This window comes from Petaurus breviceps, unplaced genomic scaffold (assembly GCF_028583685.1).
Source record: "Petaurus breviceps papuanus isolate PSGF00001 unplaced genomic scaffold, PetGlider_PUasm1.0 111, whole genome shotgun sequence".
Lineage (NCBI taxonomy): Eukaryota > Metazoa > Chordata > Mammalia > Diprotodontia > Petauridae > Petaurus > Petaurus breviceps.
In genome coordinates this window covers 182,157-193,139 of record NW_027185600.1, presented here as the reverse complement: position 1 = coordinate 193,139, position 10,983 = coordinate 182,157, and the positions used below count along the sequence as shown (strand labels likewise).

Genomic DNA, 10,983 nt, shown 5'->3' with positions numbered 1-10,983 from the left:
CTATTGCTTGTTGACTGACTTACAGATATGACTTCCAAATCTACAATCCAGTTCCAAAAAATTCTAATCTCTCAATTTGAGCCACCTTGATTGCTGTCTCCATTTAAATATCCTGCCAAAATCTCAAAGTCAATATGTTCAAATTATATTTATTATATTCCTCACAAAATCTTTATATCCCTACCATTGATGAAGGTATCATAACTCTCCCAGGCAACAAGTTGAAAACCTCAGTCATTTTTTCCAGTTCTTTTGATCCGATGCTTTCTCTTACTTCTACTCCTTATGACATGCCCAGTTGGCAATCCAGTCAAAGGCATGCTTCTGACTATTTATAATGGTGAGGCTTTCACCTGCCCTCCCCTTCAGAGCATATATAAATGCCCTCTACTTCCTGTAAGCCACGATACCTCAAGGATTTGCACTGTGTGCTGATGAAAAATCTCTTAATTGACTGTGAGCCAATACTCCATGGACAGAATAAAAGGTTACCCCTACCCACCAAGTTTTCTTTTCTTGCTGGCTTTGAAGAACAAGAACAGCTTTCTGAGATGTCCAAAGGATTGGGTGGGCACATCCAAATAGTTGCCAAGTCTTGCTTGTCTGTTTCCTCTTTTTATTGCTCCCACTACTTATCTAGTTTAAGCCCTCATTACTCCTTGGATGGGCCATTATAATAGTCTCTTTGCTAATCTACCCACTCTCCATTGTTTTTCAATCTATACTTCAATTCTATACACAGAGCTCCTATAATTTTTCTGATAAACATGCCTGATCATTTATTTGAGCCAAGATCCTTTTATACCTCCCAACCACCCTTAACTATGCATATTCTTAAATCTCAAGTCTATCCTCTCCCACCTCTAGGCATTTGCACAGAGAAGAATCACAGCACAGTGGATAGAGAGCCATACTTGAAACTAGAACGTGTTGGGTTCAAATGTCACTTCTTGCTAAGTGACACTTGATAGGTTACTCAATTTCTTTGGGCACCTCTCTAGACTAGAGGTTGCAGAAATTGTGCTGATCTGCATCCGTAGAGAGAATTCCCTAATCTGGGAATTTCCTATACATATGAAATCACAAGTCTAGTCCCTAACTCTCACCTATGGTTCCAAGAAGCTGTAGCATGCACAGCAGCCATACCCCATGCTAGACCAGTGTGGCAGTACCCAACAAGTTTTAAACCTGTTGGTGAGTTAGGGGGATGCTTACTCCAAGCATGTGAAGACTTCTGGCTAATTAGGCAGATGAACAATTTGTTAGAATGACAATAGAGGCAGCTGAAGCAAGAGCTGTAGAGCACCTAGAACTTGGTCAGACATCACGTATGCCAGGGACATCCACTTCATCCTAGGCCATTGTCAGTCATCTTGACTTTTAATTTTCTACTGGATTTCGATGACCCTGGAAGAGAGAGTGAAGCTGATGATTTTTGCAGCTCCACATCACTTAACTCCAATTAACCACAAATAGCGACATCACTCATTTGTGATATCATTCATCTTCTTCCAAAATGAAGGACTACCCAACAAAAACAATAGTGACTGTATGTACTTCTCTGATGTATACTATTGCTATATGTACAAGTGATATGCTGTTAGAGGTGGCCTATACATTTGGTTATTGTACGCAACTCTGTGATGTGTTATATGTTGCATATATAAGGTACATTGTAATTTGTACTGAAGTGTTGACTGGGTAAGTAATGCAAACTATGTAAAATGCTAAAGTTTATTTACTATTTAGCACCACCACTAGCATCCTAGTTTCTCCCAAGTGATTTGCAATGACAAAATTTTTTTCACTGAATGGAGGATGTAAATGTGTGCCCCTTTTTTGGTAAAGTTCAAAGTTATGGAGCAAGACTCAAGGCACTGAGATGCAAGGGTAGGGCTCTTTCAGTTATGCTGAATCATTCTGTACCTCTTAAAGGATTTGAGACTTTGAATAGCTCTCTCCTCTCCTCTCTCTCCCTCTCTCCTTTGCTCTCTCTCCATTCTCTCTTTTCTCTCTTCATAAATACATAGGAGATGAATAGATACTTCTCTTTATATAGTGATAGCTATATGAATATAGATATAGACATGAAGACAAGCTGGCATCTAGTAGAGAGAGATAGTAAATATGACCATAGGACAAAGCCTCAGTACTTTTTCTTTAGCTACTCATTTGGTAAGCAAACAGGAAAAACTGAACTAGAAAAACTAGGGAACTCTGAATTTTGAAGCTATTTGGTGATTATTTAGCATACGGTCATGGCCTAATTATGGACTACCTTGAAGAGATGAAAATTTCAGAAATATACTTCCCTATAAATTAGGGTGAAGCCTATATCCTGGATCCAGGAAGAGTTGTTAAAAGGAGAGGCTATATCTCTCCTATCTCCTTGCCTCGTGACAAATCTCAAAGCAGAAGACCCAAAAGAACTTGAGATAATCCTTAACTAAGGACCTCAGCCATTCCAGAAAGAGCACAGTAACTCCTCTGACAAAAGAACACAGAAGCTTCCCAGAAGAGCCTGAGGTGGGGCTGGTGGAGATTAATACAGGGCAAGAGCCCGTAATCAAGTGGAATGATCCATTCAGCCAAGATTCTGGGGTCTGTAAGGAGCAAGCACAGATGAGGCCCCCCCCAATCCAGCAGAGATACTATGCCCCACTGGGAACCAGCCTTGACTAACAGCATAGAATTATCAATGTTCAATCCGTACACATACTTCATCAGGAATCTAGAAAGAAGGAATATCAAGGCTCTGGAGTTCTAGGGTTGTGAGTTGTCTTGGGCACATGCAAACCCTCTGCACATACCTTACTACCATTATATTTTCAGTTTGAGCTCATTTTCCCCACTGGACTCTGTTTGGGAAAGAGTACATGGTGGTTGTTTATTTGGGGTGAGGGGGCAGGAATTGTAACCTCTATTTCCAAAGTCATTTGAGCGATGCCTATTCTGTAAGCAAATTCAGTCTGCCAGCTGATCATTAGTGGAAAGCACACTTGTTGGGGCTTATATGCTCCCACATATTCTACCTAGAGTTAACCCTTGCACCAGACATAGCAGTTGCCATCTTTGAAATACAAATTCTGAGAGCAATTGCAAGCTTGGGAAATGGCTTCAGAGGAGCTGCTAAATGTAATTGTTGCACAGCATAAATTTAGAGCTGTAAAGGACCAGATAGATCATTTTAATATTTAAGGTCCCTTACAGCTCTAAATTTATATCATATTACTCAAAAGTAGACCTATTCTACAGTAATAAGAGAAGTCACCTCAAATCCAGGAGGGGTATTAATGAACATCTTCATCCCTGCTTGTTGAAGTCTTTCTCTTATTCCAAAGCTCAGCACCAGAGCTACCTCCCTTTTTCCAAAGTCCTTTCCCAGATATCCCAACTAAAAGTAATCTCACCTTATTTTTTTTTTGAAAAGGGAACACTTTATTGGCCTTTCTCCTTTGTCCTTATGACACTCTAACTGGCATTATATTTATTAGTAGACATTTCCTGCTGTCCTCCAGACTATAAACACCTAGAGGGCAGGGACTTGTTCTCTTTTTCCCTCCTTGTATTCCTGGAATCAATTCTAATTATTTGCTTAATAAATGTTTGCTGTATTGTTGTTTTTGAACTATTTTCTTCTTGTCAATTCAGTACTGAAGACAGAGGAGATTAAGATTTATCTTGCTGTGAAGAAACGAAAGTGTGTGGCCCAAAAGCCAGGAAAGAGATCCTGAAGGACTGCTAAAAGTACTATTGATCTATCTTCAGACAGAGCTTCAAAGACCAGAGAACATGCCAACATCAGAGGTAATAGGATTGTCTGCCCCTGTGTCCCTACAGTTATGACAGTTGGAGTTGTCCCTGGAATTGGAAAAACTGAAAAAGAAAAAAAGAGAGGTACAATATAAACATGAAGAAACCCAGTTAAGTATACATATTAAAAGGAGATGGAAAAGCAGGGGGGAAAATAGTGGCCAACATAGCTAAGGTTTCTGTTGTCTGTACCACATAGGGAGTATAAAAAGCATAGCTGTGAGAATCGTGTGAGAATGAATAGATTCCTCCTCCCCAGACGGCTGACATCCCAAGATGTATATAACCATATGCCTTCAGAATAGATTGATAATTTATACTGAACTGAGATGGCCTCCATAGGATTCGGATTAGATAAAAAAATTGGTTATCAGAATCTCTCTCTTTGAACTAATGTTTGAGAGAAATATGAAGGGATATTCATAAAGCAAATAATTCAGGTAGAGTCAAAAGAACATTTCAAAATTGAGGAAACTGAGGACAGCAGAAGTTAAGAGATTTACCCAAGGTCAAATTGATTGCAAGTTGCAGGCTGGGATTCCAAACAGGGCAAGAAGTCTAAGCTGTTCTGATTTCAAATCTAACATACCTTCCATAGTACCACACGCCCCCCAAATGCCCACCTCACCACATAAGGAAGCTGTCCCAGTTGAATTCATGTTTCTTTTATGTCTTATATTCTATGATTTATTCTAAGCCAAAGTTGCATTGGTGGATAAAATAGGCTTTAAACATGGGGTGCAGCCTAGAAGAGATGATGTTAACAAAGTCAGAAACGCACAGTGTGGTAGGATTGTGAGCAATGCTTTTCCCTCCCCTCCCCCTTCCCCTCACCCCATGTCCACTCCCCCAAAAGATTTCCTTTAGCGAATCACATTGATGTTTTCTGCATGTAGCTAAAGGGTTCGTTGTTAACCTGCCAGCACAAGTATCTTTCTAGTTTCCACAAGAGAGAACTAATGACTGAGACTGAGATAGGTCCAGGGAGTTGACATTTGTGTCGGCCAGGCTGTTACAATAGTTAAAGAAAAGTTTTTAGGAAAGTATAGGCTATAGTTAAAGACAGATACACAGCTTAAGGATATGGGAGAGTGCAATCTTGGTAAGAACAGAGGGACAGAGAAGACAAACCTCTAAGTGGTGGCAGGGTCAGGGATGAGTCTGGTAAAAGACAGTACTTTCAGTCTGGATGAGAGATAAAGACAAACTTCAGAAAACACTCATCTCTTGCTAGAAAAATATGGAGATCCCAGCTTAAAGGGAAAGCTGGATTCGAGGATTAAACAAAGGCCTCCAAATTCAGGAAATCATTAAGAGCAGGCATCCCAGAGGAGAAACACCAGCTTATCCTATTTATTGCCGCTGCAGTCTGGGATTCGAACCAGTGCTAGAAGTCTGATCTGCTCTGACTCCAGATCTTGCATCCCTTCCAAGGTAGCACAGGTCCCCCAAGAGGCCCACCTCCCTGCTTGGAGGCTGGGCTCTTTGGCTTGGACCACTAGCCTGAATCATAGACTTTTATTTGTTGCTTTTCATCAGAGCAGGAAGAGGCCTTAGAGAACACGATTTCCCTTACTATTTGTGGTCAGATAGTTTCTCTTTCATTTAAGAGTTGCCTCCATGCATGTAACAGTTTTCTGGAAGTAGAGAAAACAGGACTGGGAGTGAGACATTTTTTCTGAGGCCAGGGCCACAAGAGGGAGCCCTAAGACCAAGGAAAATACACTACCCAAAAGTTAAAAAGGTTTTGTGCCACCTTGATTATAAAATGCCACTATTAATTAATATGCTAAAACCTTTTTAATGAAATAGTGGGACTTGCTCTAGAAGTAAGAGCTACTAAAATATATGATAAGAAAGCCGGGAGGCCTGGGTTCTAATATTGGCTCTGCCGTTATCTAGCAGTCATTTTACTTCTTGAGGTCTCAGTTTCCTCATCTGTAAAGTGAGGAGGATTGGGCTAAATTTTCTTGAAGGTCCCTTTCAGGTCTCACAGGATTTCAGAACATGAGGCTTGTACTATATCAAACAACTCAAGCCCTAATAAGGAGCAATGGCATAGAAGCCCCAAAGCAGTTCCAGAAATAAAACCAGAAGAAATCAGAATAAGGGTCACAGGGCCATATAGACTCAGAATTCGGAAAGAAAAAAAAAAAACCTTAGAGATCCAACTCCCTCATTTTACAGATGAGTAAACTTAAATGCAAGAGATTCAATGACACAGATACTACATAGCAAAGTTAGTGTTCTAAAATGCTGTATTATATGCAACATCATAAAATACTATAATACTGATTATATATTCTTTCATTAACATAATACTATATTATACATAGTATAAAAATATATATACACCGTTATAAAAACATTATAAAGCTTAGAACTTCTGCCTTGCCTCATCATAGGCTAATAGCATAATTCAGCCCAAAGAAGAAACATAAGTAAACAGATTAAAAGGAAATTGAATTAATCAAAAGAAGCAAGAATAAATAAAAAAATTAAAACTGTTCTGAAAACCCCAAGTGGAAATATGTGACATGTATGACAGGACCATTCTTCTGTTTGAATTCCTCTTTAGCAGAAGAATGTCTTAATTCTCAAAAATATCAAGGGATATCCTGTACAATGCTTGTCATATAATAGGAACTTTTTTGTTTTTACTGAAAAGTGAAGGATATACTGACTTAGGGCTATGTATATCTTCCATAACTTTTACTGGCATCCCCACCTTTGTGTTGATGTCCTGATGTCTGATGATGCATATTTATTTTTTTAATGACGTTTTGTGTCAGATGACAATCTGTTGCCAAGGTCCATCAATTTCACTTTTGCAGCATCTCTTGAATATGCCCCTTTCTCTTTTCTGACATCTGACATTACTATAGCGTAGGCCCTCATCACCTTGTGCCTGGAATTCTGCAGTGGCCTGCTAGTGGGTCTGCCTGCCTCAGGTCTTTTCCCACTCCAATCCATTCTCCATTCAACCACCAAATGATTTTCCTGAAGTACAGCTACTTCCATCACCCCTCTACTCAACAAACTCCAGTGGTGTCTTATTGCCTATAGGATCAAATACAAAAAGCTCTGGCATTCAAAGCCCTTAATAGCTTAATCCCCTCCTACCTTTCCAGTCTTTTTATACCTTACTCCCAGGCATGACCTCTTTATGACAGTGATACTGGTCTTCTCATGGCTCTACCATGAACAAGACACACCATTTATCAGACGAGGACACTTTCTCTGGTTCTCTATCATGGATGGGCTGCTCTCCCTCATCTCCACCTATTGGCTTATTGGACTTCTTTTTTTTTTTTTTTTAAGCAATCGGGGTTAAGTAACTTGCTCAAGGTTACATGGGCCAGTTATTTCTGGGTGTGGTGCTAAGTAACTGAGCCCAGATTTGATCCCCAGATCATCCCGACACTGGAGCCTGTGCTCTTACTCACTGAGCCACCTGGCCGCCCCTAAGCAATTGGGGTTAAGTAACTTGCTCAAGGTTACACGTCTAGGTATTTCTGGGTGGGTGCTAAGTGTCTGAGCCCGGATTCGATCCCCAGGTCATCCCGACACTGGAGGCGATGCTCTTACTCACTGTGCTACCTGGCCGCCCCTTATGGGGCTTCTTTTAAAAAAAATATTAAAAAAAATTTTTCAATATTAACTTTTATAATATTTTGAGTTCTGAAGTTCTTTTCCCCTCCTTCTCTTCTCCCCTCCCCAAGACAGCATGCAATCTGATATAGGCTATACATGTACAATCAAATATATTTTCACATTAGTCATGTTGTGAAATATTAATCTGAACAAAAGGGAAAAACCATGAGGAAGAAAAAAAACAAAACACACAAAAAAGAAAATAGTATAGTAGAATGCTCGATCTGTATTCAGACCCCACATTTCTTTCTCTGGATGTGGATAGCGTTTGCCATCATGAGTCTTTTGGAATTTTCTTAGAACATTGCATTGCTGAGAAGAGCTAAATCTATCAATGTTGGTCATCACACAATATTTCTGTTAATGTGTACAATGTTCTCCAATTTCTTCTCACTTAACTCAGCATCAGTTCCATATAAGTCTTTCCAGGTTTTTCTGAAATCTGCCCGATCATCTTTTCTTACAGAACAATAATATTCCATTACATTCATTTACTTTTTCAGCCATTCCCCAATTGTTGGGTATCCCTTCAATTTCCACTTCTTTGCCTGACTTCTTTTAAGTCTCAACTAAAATCCCTCTTTTATAGGAAGTTTTTGCCAATCCCCAAATTTATTTTCTATTTATACTCATGGGTGTGTATGTCACATACACACACACAGGCACATACACATATTAGATTGTGAACTCCTTGAGAGCAGGATCTGTCTTTTGCCTCTTTTTTTTTTTAATCCCCAGCGCTTGTCACAATGCCTGGCACATAGTAGGCACATAATGAATGTTTGTTGAGGTGATCAAGCCACAGACAGAAAACCTTTTAATTTATTTTTCTCAGGTTCTATTGATGCAATCTCTACCACTGCTTTTTTCATGCAAAGGATATTGGCAGATGAAATGAACTGATGGGAACAAACCATAATATATTTTGTTATCATAACTTATGATTTTACAATCATTTTCTAGTAGTTTAAGGAATATTCCAGAATCCTTCCTTTAAAATTTAGTTGAATATCCTTTTGAATAGACTGGAATTCTGAAATCACACCTTAAAAACATAGAGAACTTCCTGAGTATCACCTAAAAAGTAGGATTGATCATAAGAGGTGTGATATATCATTCTGGTTCCCTACGATTATATAGGGTATCCCAAAAGACTTAATGGAGCTTAAGCTTTCAAAAGTTTAAAACTTCACTAAGACTTTTTGGACACTGTATATATAGGTGCTATCAAAGACTGGGGATGAACTAGCTATGACAACCAGTTAGGGGCCTGCTGATTCTTATGATAAATTTATGTCTCAGTTTGGGACCACATCCAGATATTTAGAACAGTGGATCAAAAATAAAAGCTCAGAAAAAGTATTTTGGGATTCCTAAAGAGACAAGTTGAACTTGTCTAAGGGTCATGCTGTTTCAGGATCAGGAAGGAATTTCATAAGATCCTAGGTTTAGAGACAAAGGGACCTTAGGGTTCATCTTGTCCAATTGTCTCATTTGAAAGATAGGGAAACTGAGACCCACAGAGATTAAACAATTTGCCCAAGCTTACAAAGGTACTACATGGCAAAGACAGGGTTCAAACCAAAGTCCAAACACCAAACCCAATGCTACCACCATTATACTATATTGATGAATAATAGAATATTTAGATCAAAAACAGATCCCTAGAGAAGGAATACTTGGTACCAATTTAAGATAGGTTCTGAGGTCCCTTTTGGAGGTCAAAGGGGGGAGAAATATATGCATTTTTAATAACTTGTGTTGCTGTACAACTTTCCATGTGGTTTTGCTTGTTTCCCCCTTTAGATACATGGTACACTCATGATGACTTTACTCCCTCACACCACGTGTAGTGCCTTGAACATTAATAAATGGGACTCACTCACTGCACCCAGAACATTTCCTATCCAATCCATAGACTGAGCTTTGGAGATGGAAATCTATCCTGCCCACAGACACACTGGGCCTGCTGGGCATCCCTTAATTCATCTTGAGAATGTAGACCTTCAGGGGGTTCTCTTGCCATTCAGGCAGACAGGCTAAGGAAGCAGCCACCTCGTCCTTGACAGGCCAGCCCTAGGTCTGGAAGAATGGAGTCAGATTCCTCTGAACTTGGTGAGAGAACTGTTTCACCCACAGGTTCATCTTGCCAGTGTTGTTATTGGGCCACCTTGATAAGGTCTGGTACTGAGTGAAGAGTTGGATGAAAGGCTCCCAGCCAAAGGCCTCCTGTAAATGTGAGAGAAGAAAGAGAAAAGGGAGCAGAGTGAAGGGTCTGAGTTTCCAGAGACAACTCAGCACATGAGTATACGGTAGTACAAGGCTCCTTCTTGAATATTAGCCACATTCCTATCATTTGAACAGGATTCTCTCTTCTCCTGCACCAAACATCCATTTGGACATGATCAATCAGTCTTATCCTCTACTATCGAACTTGGGCAAATGCCTGCTTTCATGAATGCTTAATCACTCTAGTGGAAATTAGGCCTTAGTCAAATTATGACATATTGATACCATATAGTAATACCAATAAGAATGCCATAATAATGGTACAAGAGGGGTCACCCATTGTGACCTGTGGAGGATGCTTTATGGCAATGTCCAATAGGATCTTCATAATTATAATTAGCTAAGAGAACATTTATCTGGGCTACATAAATTAGAATGTGTTTTCTGGAGACCCTTAAAAGAAACTTTGCAAAATACTTTTCATCTACTCCCTCATTTATCTTCACTTCACTAGGAGATAGTTAGGGATGGGGCTATCACTCCCATTTTACAGCTCTACAAGTAAGGCACAGAGAAGCAGCCATAGGATTTCTAGCATCATGAAGATCCAGCCAGAATCCCATGACCTAATATGGATGTGTACCTCATGCAAGTCACTTAAACATTTTCAGCCTCAGTTTCCTCATCTGTAAAGTGTGGATATTAACAGCACTTACCTTAGAGGGTCATTGCGAGGATCAAATGAAAAAAGCTATAAGAGGTACTTTGTAAACCTTGAGGCACTATATGAATGCTAGAACAGTCATAGGAGGAGTAGGAGTAGCAGTAGTAGTATTAGTAGGAGTGCTAGTAGTAGTAGTAATAGTGGCAGCAGCAGCAGTAGCAGTAGCAGCAGCAGCAGAAGCAGCAGTAGTAGAAGTAATAGTGGCAGCAGCAGCAGCAGCAGCAGTAGTAGCAGTAGCAGCAGCAGCAGCAGTAGTAGTAGTAGTAGTAATAGTGGCAGCAGCGGCAGCAGTAGTAGCAGTAGCAGCAGCAGTAGTAGTAGTAGTAATAGTGGCAGCAGCAGCAGTAGTAGTAGCAGTAGCATCAGCAGTAGTAGTAGTAGTAATAGTGGCAGCAGCAGCAGCAGTAGTAGTAGTAATAATAGTGGCAGCAGCAGCAGCAGTAGTAGCAGTAGCAGCAGCAGCAGCAGTAGTAGTAGTAGTAATAGTGGCAGCAGCAGCAGCAGTAGTAGTAGTAATAATAGTGGCAGCAGCAGCAGCAGTAGTAGCAGTAGCAGCAGCAGCA

The 10,983-nt window shown here is 40.0% G+C and overlaps 1 pseudogene; it reads right to left on the bottom strand.

The window, feature by feature from the left end:
• Window positions 1-9,447: 9,447 nt before the first annotated feature.
• LOC138157036 (TRPM8 channel-associated factor 2-like) overlaps window positions 9,448-10,983 on the bottom strand; it is a 20,192-nt pseudogene continuing 18,656 nt past the window's right edge.